General features: G+C 40.7%; 1 long non-coding RNA gene across 1 annotated transcript in view; it reads left to right on the top strand.

Annotated features, from left to right (window-relative positions):
• Window positions 1-2,837: 2,837 nt before the first annotated feature.
• The window catches only part of LOC146445649 (uncharacterized), a 30,561-nt gene continuing 25,286 nt past the window's right edge, over window positions 2,838-8,112 (top strand). Inside the window, exons 1-3 of the long non-coding RNA XR_014855708.1 lie at window positions 2,838-2,959; window positions 4,705-4,896; window positions 6,430-6,480. This is a non-coding gene — a long non-coding RNA (uncharacterized LOC146445649). The remainder of the gene's footprint in view (window positions 2,960-4,704; window positions 4,897-6,429; window positions 6,481-8,112) is intronic.

Below are 8,112 nucleotides of genomic sequence, written 5' to 3'. Positions count from 1 at the left end.
TTAAGCTATATTAGCCATATAGTGAATTTTTGCATACTAGCAATATTTTGGCTAGTTAAAAAATGTGATAAATCTTCTCCATCCTTTTCTTGTTTTCTTTTTGTAATGAGGAACACTAGCACAGTCTAAATCCCCAAGGACAAAGTCAGTTCTGCAGGTTATTACCTGGTGTCCATACAAAGATGTCCCTGATTCACTGATAAAACTGTGATCAAAAACTACGTTTCCCATTTTTAACTTCCCGTATTTTCATTGTGATCTTCATCTCTTCTTCCCTCCTCAATGTCAGTATGAAAAAAGGTGGGGCAAAAATCAAACCTCCTTCAGAACAGGTGCCTTTCAGAAGCTTTAAACCTGGAGATGCTTTTCTCACGAATATTAAGATGTGAAAAGTTCGTATTTTGAAGTCAGCCTTTTTCCAAATACACTTTTTTCTTCCTTAAAATGTCGCAAAAGAAATTAGCTGGTTTTCAACTATGTATTACATTTATGCTCTATTCAATAAAGACAGACAGCAGAAATCATTTTTATCTCCTGCTCCTCTCCTCTAAAAGGAGGATTAAGTTGTCAGGTTTCCTTACAAATAAGAGGACTTTTCTTCTCCAGTGTTTCTTATTTGGCCACTTATAATTCAAATATGATTGAGTTTATTTCCCTGCTTTCTTTTCTACCAGATTTCGTCAACTGCCCTGAATTTCTGTCCTGATATTTCTGTGCATCAGTGCCTGTGGCCCTGTTATGTGATGAAGTCTGGACACTGGCTTGTTTAATACCATGTTAACCAGGAGGAACTGACTGGAATTTCTGACCTTGGGTTAATCCCTCTGCTTTTCACCTTCCTTTTAGGATAATATGCATTGCATCATGTGGAATACATTCCTGATTCAGTGGTGCTTAGGTTAACAACGGTGGGATCCTGCTTGGAGACAGGGCTGGGGATGTAATGTCCCTGCAGCTTCAGCTCTTTTGCCCTGGTAATTGTGCATTCACTTTCTGCCTGCTGTTTTGATCCCGCTGTTGCTATTGTTTGTTGGAGACCCATGCTGCCTCCGTGCCCAGCCTGAATTCCATTGTACCCACCCCACAGGCCTTTTGTGCAATGCCAAGCCAGCAAAAATCCTGGCATCCAACTCCTTTGTTGCCCGAGGGAGGTATGTGGGAAAGGCAGCTCAGCACTCACTGGGGACAGGGACTTGGCACTCAGCGCCCAGCATTTTCCACTACACATCCCTTGGGCTCAGACAGTTTTGCTTCAGGTGCTCATACATTCATTTTCTGTGTTTGCCATCGAGTTCTGTTTGCCAGAACAGCAGAGGAATGCAGCTGCTGGGATTTTATGCCCTGGTTTTCACACTTCCAGCAGCATGTCCTACTAATATGTTATTTGTATTACAGGAGTCCCCACAGGCCTTGCTCCACATCTGAATCCCATTGTTCTGGCGGTGTAAAAACAGAGTCAGAAACAGTCCCCAGCACAGCAAATCTTACAGCAGTTTACAGTCCCTAAAGGAGGATTTGGGACTAAAGGAGGATTTAGGAGGACCTCAGTGTCCAAGTCTCTGAGAATGTCTAAGTCCACCCCATTTTCAAGCACCACCGTGCTCCTGAAAGGACAGGCACCAGACAGAGGTCACAGGAGGTTATCTAAAATAAACAGAAACCACCCTGTTCTGAACCCAGTGCTCCTCCACAGGCTCAGCAATACCCAGAATGAACAAGCAGGAGAAGGCCAGACCAGTCCAGTGGGATGAGAGGAGATGTAGGGTTGATTTTGCTGAAGCAGGCTGGGGGAATCTCCCAAAGGAAGCAGAGATGGCAGATCAAAAAGGGCAGCAGCTTCTGGCCCACGCAGGGACCGTAAATTTCAAATGTCTGTGCTGGGAATGTTTTGTGTTACTCCACTCTCAACTATTAATATCGATGACATTCTTCTCTGTGATGGTTTCTCTCCCTGACTCACACAAAAGGAGACAGGCCACACAGGATGTCTTCAGCTGGAGATTTGGCTATTCTGTAGCCTTCTCTCTCTTTCTTCTGTTTTCTCTCCTAGTTTTTATCACTGGCTTTTAGCAGGCCCTTAAAGGGTCATGATTCCTTTCTAGAGAACAGGCATTAAATAACCAAAGGCTTCCTAAGTGCAGGACTGGGTCCTTCAGACATCAGCCTCTGTGCTGGTTGTCTTGGTTCCCACTTTTCCTGACCCATGGCTCTCTTACCAAATCTCTCTGGAGCTCCAGGACTTTCCATTTTACACTTAGGGTGTTGTCACACTGTTATTGAACAGAGAAAGAAAACCCAATTTCCACACTTTGATTTAGGGAGATCAACAACGGGGCACAGCCCTATTCAGAGTTCATATTCTTTCCTATCCTTGGATTTTAAGAGCCTTGGCCTGGCCAGTGTGAAACCTAGGCTGTCTTAGCTGGAAGGCAAAAATGTGCTCCCTCGACTTCAAAAAAATAGTCTTATTTTGCTTTTCTGTAATGTTATTTTTTGTGTAAGTTTCTCTGCAGTCAATATTTACTGCTGGGCTATGTTGTCCATTAACTCCTGACAGGGGGAGGGCTGGAGCCTGCTGACAAGATCCTCATCTCAGGAACATTCTGTTGGCACCAGGGATACCCCAGCTCTGCCAGAACGAAACGCAAGGAGACTCTATCGGAGATAGGTCACACACTGTGTCTTGGATTCGCTTCCCTCCATCTGTTTGCCATAACTATCCCCTTCTGCTCCAGGAAAAAGCTTTTTCTGGAGCGTGTCATCCTGCTGTAGTCCCGCAGTCAAGTGCTTGGATTCACCCCGAGCTGTTCCCTGGTCAGCAGCAGCGGTTGCTAAGGCTCAGTGATGAGCTCACCGCTGCGGAAAGGGGAGGCACAGCTTCCAAAACAAAGCTCTGAAGACGTGTAAAATGTTCACATGCAGCTGCCTGTGTTGAGGCTTGTGCACGGGGAGCTTTGAGGTGTTCTTTTTTATCATTTTGGGGGGATTTTTTAAGGTGTTCTGTAGCTGAAATGTCTTAATGTTAGGAAAAGGAATATTGCAGAACATCTTCATCCTTGCGTGTCAATGGCCTAATTGAGCCCCATTTTGTTGGATATTTTCTGTGTTTGTTTGTTTGTTTTTCACTCCCCAAGCAAGAGGTTTTATTTAATCTTTTGGCCTTTCATGTGAAGTTACTGACATAATCAGGTTTTTTCAGGTACCCTCTTCTGCTTAGACTTGCAAGATCAACCAAAAAATAAAAATATACTGACTGTGTAGAGGCTGACCACAGGCTATGTCAGATCTACACACCACAATAAGGATGTGTCTTGAGTAGAACCAAAGGCATTTGTTTATACAAAGAATTTAAGAGAAGTTTGCAATTAGAGCCTTGTCTGCAATGAAGGCTCACCAAGATAAAAGCTGGGTTTATTTGTTATTTTTATTTCATTTGTGTCACCATTATATAAATTGATTAAATTCAATAAAAATCAAACAGTTGAATAAAATCTGTCATGGAACATTATATGGAAGCCTTGTTTTCTGCTACAAGATGCTTTCTTATTAGCCCTTCTTGAGGATCCTAGAATGATAGACTTGAGGAAGAAACTTATCAAAACCACAGAAAATTGCATGGGTTTATCCTGATCTCCTCTGTGTAGTTTCATCCTGATTTCAGATGTGAGTCTCCTCTGAGAAGTGAAAGTCTGTGTGTGATCTAGGTCCCATATCTTACCTGAAGATTTGAAATGCTCTGCAGGGCAGTGACTGCTCCTTAAACTCTATAAAATCCTGCTCCCTGGCAGAATCCAGAGCAACAGTCATAGGGACTGTTTATTTTTGTTTTATTCTAAGGCATAGTAATTGTTTGGCTTCCTGTTGCAAGACACCTGCATACATTGTGCTGCCCTGCTGATCCAAGGCTGGGCTGTAAAGTGGCTGTTCCTGCCTGCTTATGTTTCCAGTTCCCTGGGCATGTGTCTATGTTGTTATATCTTTCTCCCTATTGATTGTTTTTCCACTAATTTCTCTGCTTTTGTTTTTCCAGAGCTGAATCTCCAAAGTTTACATAGTCTAGAAAAATAGATTTCTAAGTCAGACCTTCCTTCATAATAGTTTGCTGTCCTGTGTTTCTATTTTTTTTTTCTTTCTACATTTGGCAATGCCTCAAAATCCATGTGCCAAGCATTGTATAAATAGGAGTAGTCATGGTGGTGCCCTGAGCAACTCATAGTTTAATTAAAGACAGGAAAACAAGAACTAAGTGTAAAACAATAGGAAAGAGACTGAGGGCAACAGTAAATATGTCATGGATTTCAAATAGGCTCAATGTGCACAGTTGGTGCAAAGCTCCAGATCAGAAGTCCAATGGATTTGGCATAAGCTTTCCATGAAATCAAGTGACCCTTCAGCATTTCCTCTGTCTTCACTTCTTCCCTTTGCTGCTCATAGAGAAGATGCTCTGCTGTTTGCCCTCACATTGCTCTGCCCCAGTGCAGATTAGAGGACATAAAGGAATTACTGCAGCTGCAGTCAGGAGGGCATTTCCTGAGTCAGGAGGGCATTTCCTGAGTTATTTGCCTTGCTTTAAGCCTTGGGTTTTTTGAGCAAAGAGTATTTTCAGCTCCTGTATGCCCTGCTATGCAGCTCAAGGTCACTTACTGTTAGTGCCTCCTAGGGAACAATCATAATCAAAATTTTCTGGTTTTCTTTTTTTTGCAGATGAATGGGCAGAAGCTGGAGATGTCCTGGCATGGCCTCTCTCCTCCTCTCGCTGCCACACTGCAATGGCTTAGAGGTCTTGTGACAAGTTAAAGATGCTGTCTTTGGAGATGCTACAGGGAGATATTAACATTTCCCAGCATAACTCACCTGCTGATTTCCTACTACCTGTCCTATTCCAGCCTGATGGAGGTATAAAAATCAGCAGACACTATTTCAGCAAGAGATCAGTGTCTGCATGGGATGTACCGGGGCTTGGAGGGGAAAATGAGGGGAAGGCAAGACAGAGGAAATACTGGTGCCCCCTGAGCCTCCTTTTCTCCAGGCTGAGCTCCTTTCCCAGCTCCCTCAGCTGCTCCTGCTGCTCCAGCCCCATTCCCAACTCCATTCCCTTCCCTGGAAACACTCCAGCCCCTCAGTGTCCCTCTTGTCATCAGGGGTCAAAACCTGACCCCTGGATTAAAGGTGTGGCCCCACCAGTGCCCAGCACAGGGGACAATCTCTGCCCAGCTCCTGCTGCCACACCATTGCTGGCACAGCTCAGGTGCCATTGGTCTCCTTGCCCACCTGGGCTCATGTTCAGACACCATTGCCCAATACTGGGGGGAAAAATGGAATTTAAAATGTTCACATATTCTCGTCTCTCCAGAATGGATCTTTCAGGCCCTAATCTAATTTTTGATACCTTAAAGATTTGTTGCCTTAACATCATTATCCTAAAGAAAGCACAGGCGACAAACCCAAAGCATCTACTCAAAAATACAAAATCCTGCTTGGTATCTTATTTCACCTAAATGAAGCACCACACTACTTAGATACATTAAATGATTCTATGTTAAAAAGACAGCATGAATTATTGCAGTGGCTTCTGAAATCTTGAGTCCTGGTTTAAGCTGAAATAGAGTTCATTTTCTTCCTGGTAGCTGACACAGTGCTGTGTTTTGGATTTAGTGGGAGAGTAATGCTGATAACGCACTGGTGGTTTAGTTATTGCTAAACAGTGCTCACCCTAAGCACCAAAGTCAGTGATACAGATGGAAATTCTACTGTCCTTATCTGACAGATGGAGAACATATGATGACATAATCCAAAATACATAAAAAACTTGTGGTAAAATAAATGTTAAATTTTAAAATAAATCCGAAGCTGTGATGCAGCTTCTCTCCTGTGGGCAGTTGATATCCATTAGGATACTTTTGGGATAATGTAAGAAGATCTTCTCTACTAGAATTAATTGTGCTTTGCATTGGGTACTATCACAGAATCATAAATGCTTTGAGTTGGAAGGGAAATTTTATAGCACTGTATCATGGGAGGAGGTTTTTAAACTGCTGAAAAATGGAACCAATTAAAGATTTGAAGTGAGGCTGAAGAATACAATAATCTACTGCCCCTGAGATATTTCTCCACATTATTATGATTGAGTTATTTTACTGTGGTTATCTTAGTCAAAGATCTGATTTTTTTTTCAAAGTTATACTGAAATGGCTATTCTGTTAGTGTTCATAAACACATTTCCTTGAAGTAGTAATGCATGGTATTTGATGTTGTTTTGAAGTACTGAAGTAAAGAGCTAAATTATTTTGGTTTTATCATCAAGGAGGACAAAAAAAGCCATCTATGTATGACGACTGAGCTGCCTAATCTGTGCTTGCTCATTTTAGGCTATTACTTATGTTTTATTCCATTTTTTCAATTTATTTCTTCTTTTCTGTCCTTCTGCAGAAACACTGGTGTACATAGCTGACATCTGGATTAAAAAATAAAGCTTTGAAGGTAAGCATATTGACTCATAAACATTTACTGCCGCTGTTACTATGATTGATATTTTCATTGTGTAAACCTAAAGAAGTAGGGCTCACTCACAGAACACAGGGTAAATTTGCTGAAATGACTTAGCCATATCAAAAAGTGAAAAAGAGTGGATACTGAGAGGATCTCAAAGAATAGATGTCAGTGCAATGTTCACAATAAATAAATTACAATCTGGCTCAATAATTAATTTAATTTTTTTCTGGTGATGAAAAGATGGATGAAGAGAGAGGAGAATCCAAGTGACAACCGTTGTTTAAAGCAATCAAGAAGTAAATCAATTACTCAGTGTTGTAAACAATTCAATTGAGCTGTGCTGATCCTTTCTGTTGTGGATTTTTCTGTTTGGAGATTGGGGAAAAAGCAAATTCCTGGATTAGGACAGAAAGTTTTCTTATAAGACCATTTCACAGCTTTTGAAGTAAAAAAATATACAATACAATAAATAATTTCTTTTCAAGTCTGAAAGTTTTTGCAATGGGAACCAGTTCACTTCATAATACACTTGCACTACTCTGAGCAAATGGTAAGTATACAGATACACAAAATCAGAATTGAGAATTATAATTGCAGTTTCACAAGTACTTTTCTCAGATTTTAGTAATGACTTAGAATTAATAGATTACATAGGGTATGAAATTAGTAGTACCTTAGATTCCGTTTCAAGATCTAATGGAATTTTTTAAATACATCTAAAATATGGTTGCTTGTGGTGTAATTATTAATATTACTCTTGATATTAATATTGATATTATATGTAATATGTATGCCTACTTACAGAAGTATATGTATTATATAAAACTACTTGCATATGAAAAGTATTTCATAATATCTAGAAATTAAAGATTTGTTGTCTGATATAAAGTGCACTAAACCCTGGCAATAGTTTCTGATGAACTCCTGAATAGCTTTTTGAATAAAATATCAGTAACTGGGGGAGAAAAAAATTATTAGAATAGATATTAGAATGCTAGAATACAAGGCTGGAAGGGATCTCAAGGATCATCTGGTCCAACCTTTCTTGGCAACAGAGCAGTCTGGACAAGACCTGTCCTGCTGAATCTTAAATTTGTCCAATAGTGGAGAATCCACCACTTGCTGGAGAGGTTATTGCAGGGGCTGATTGTTACTGTGCAAAATTATCCTCATGGTACCAACTGGAACCTCCCCAAGAGGAACTTGTGCACATTATTCTTTATCTTTTCCAAGTGACTCCTTGTAAAAAGGGAGGCTCCACCTTCATTGCAGCCACACGTTAAATAGTGGAGCATGGGGATAAGGCTCTTCCAGCCTATCTAGGTCTCCCTGCAGAGTGGTTTTCTCCTTTGAAGTGTTCACTTCCCCACTCAGTTTGGTAATTTTACTGAAGAAAAACAAACAACTGTGAGGAAAATCTCTTCATCAATGTACAGGATGGGCTGACCAAATTTTTAAAAATAAGTATTAAAATATAAAACTACTTATAGTCTTGTTTATTTGGTTTTGAAAGCACAGAAGAGTTGAAACTCAATAAAATGTGTGCCAAGTGGCCTTAAAAATCTCTCACATGGAGAAATTGCTTTCTCTGTTCTCTTGGCTTTCTCTCTCTAAATGTGA

This window comes from Lichenostomus cassidix, chromosome 1 (assembly GCF_008360975.1).
Source record: "Lichenostomus cassidix isolate B80296 chromosome 1, HeHo_3.0, whole genome shotgun sequence".
NCBI classification, from domain to species: domain Eukaryota; kingdom Metazoa; phylum Chordata; class Aves; order Passeriformes; family Meliphagidae; genus Lichenostomus; species Lichenostomus cassidix.
Note: the sequence above shows the minus strand (reverse complement) of the source record. Positions and strands in the feature narration are given on the sequence as shown.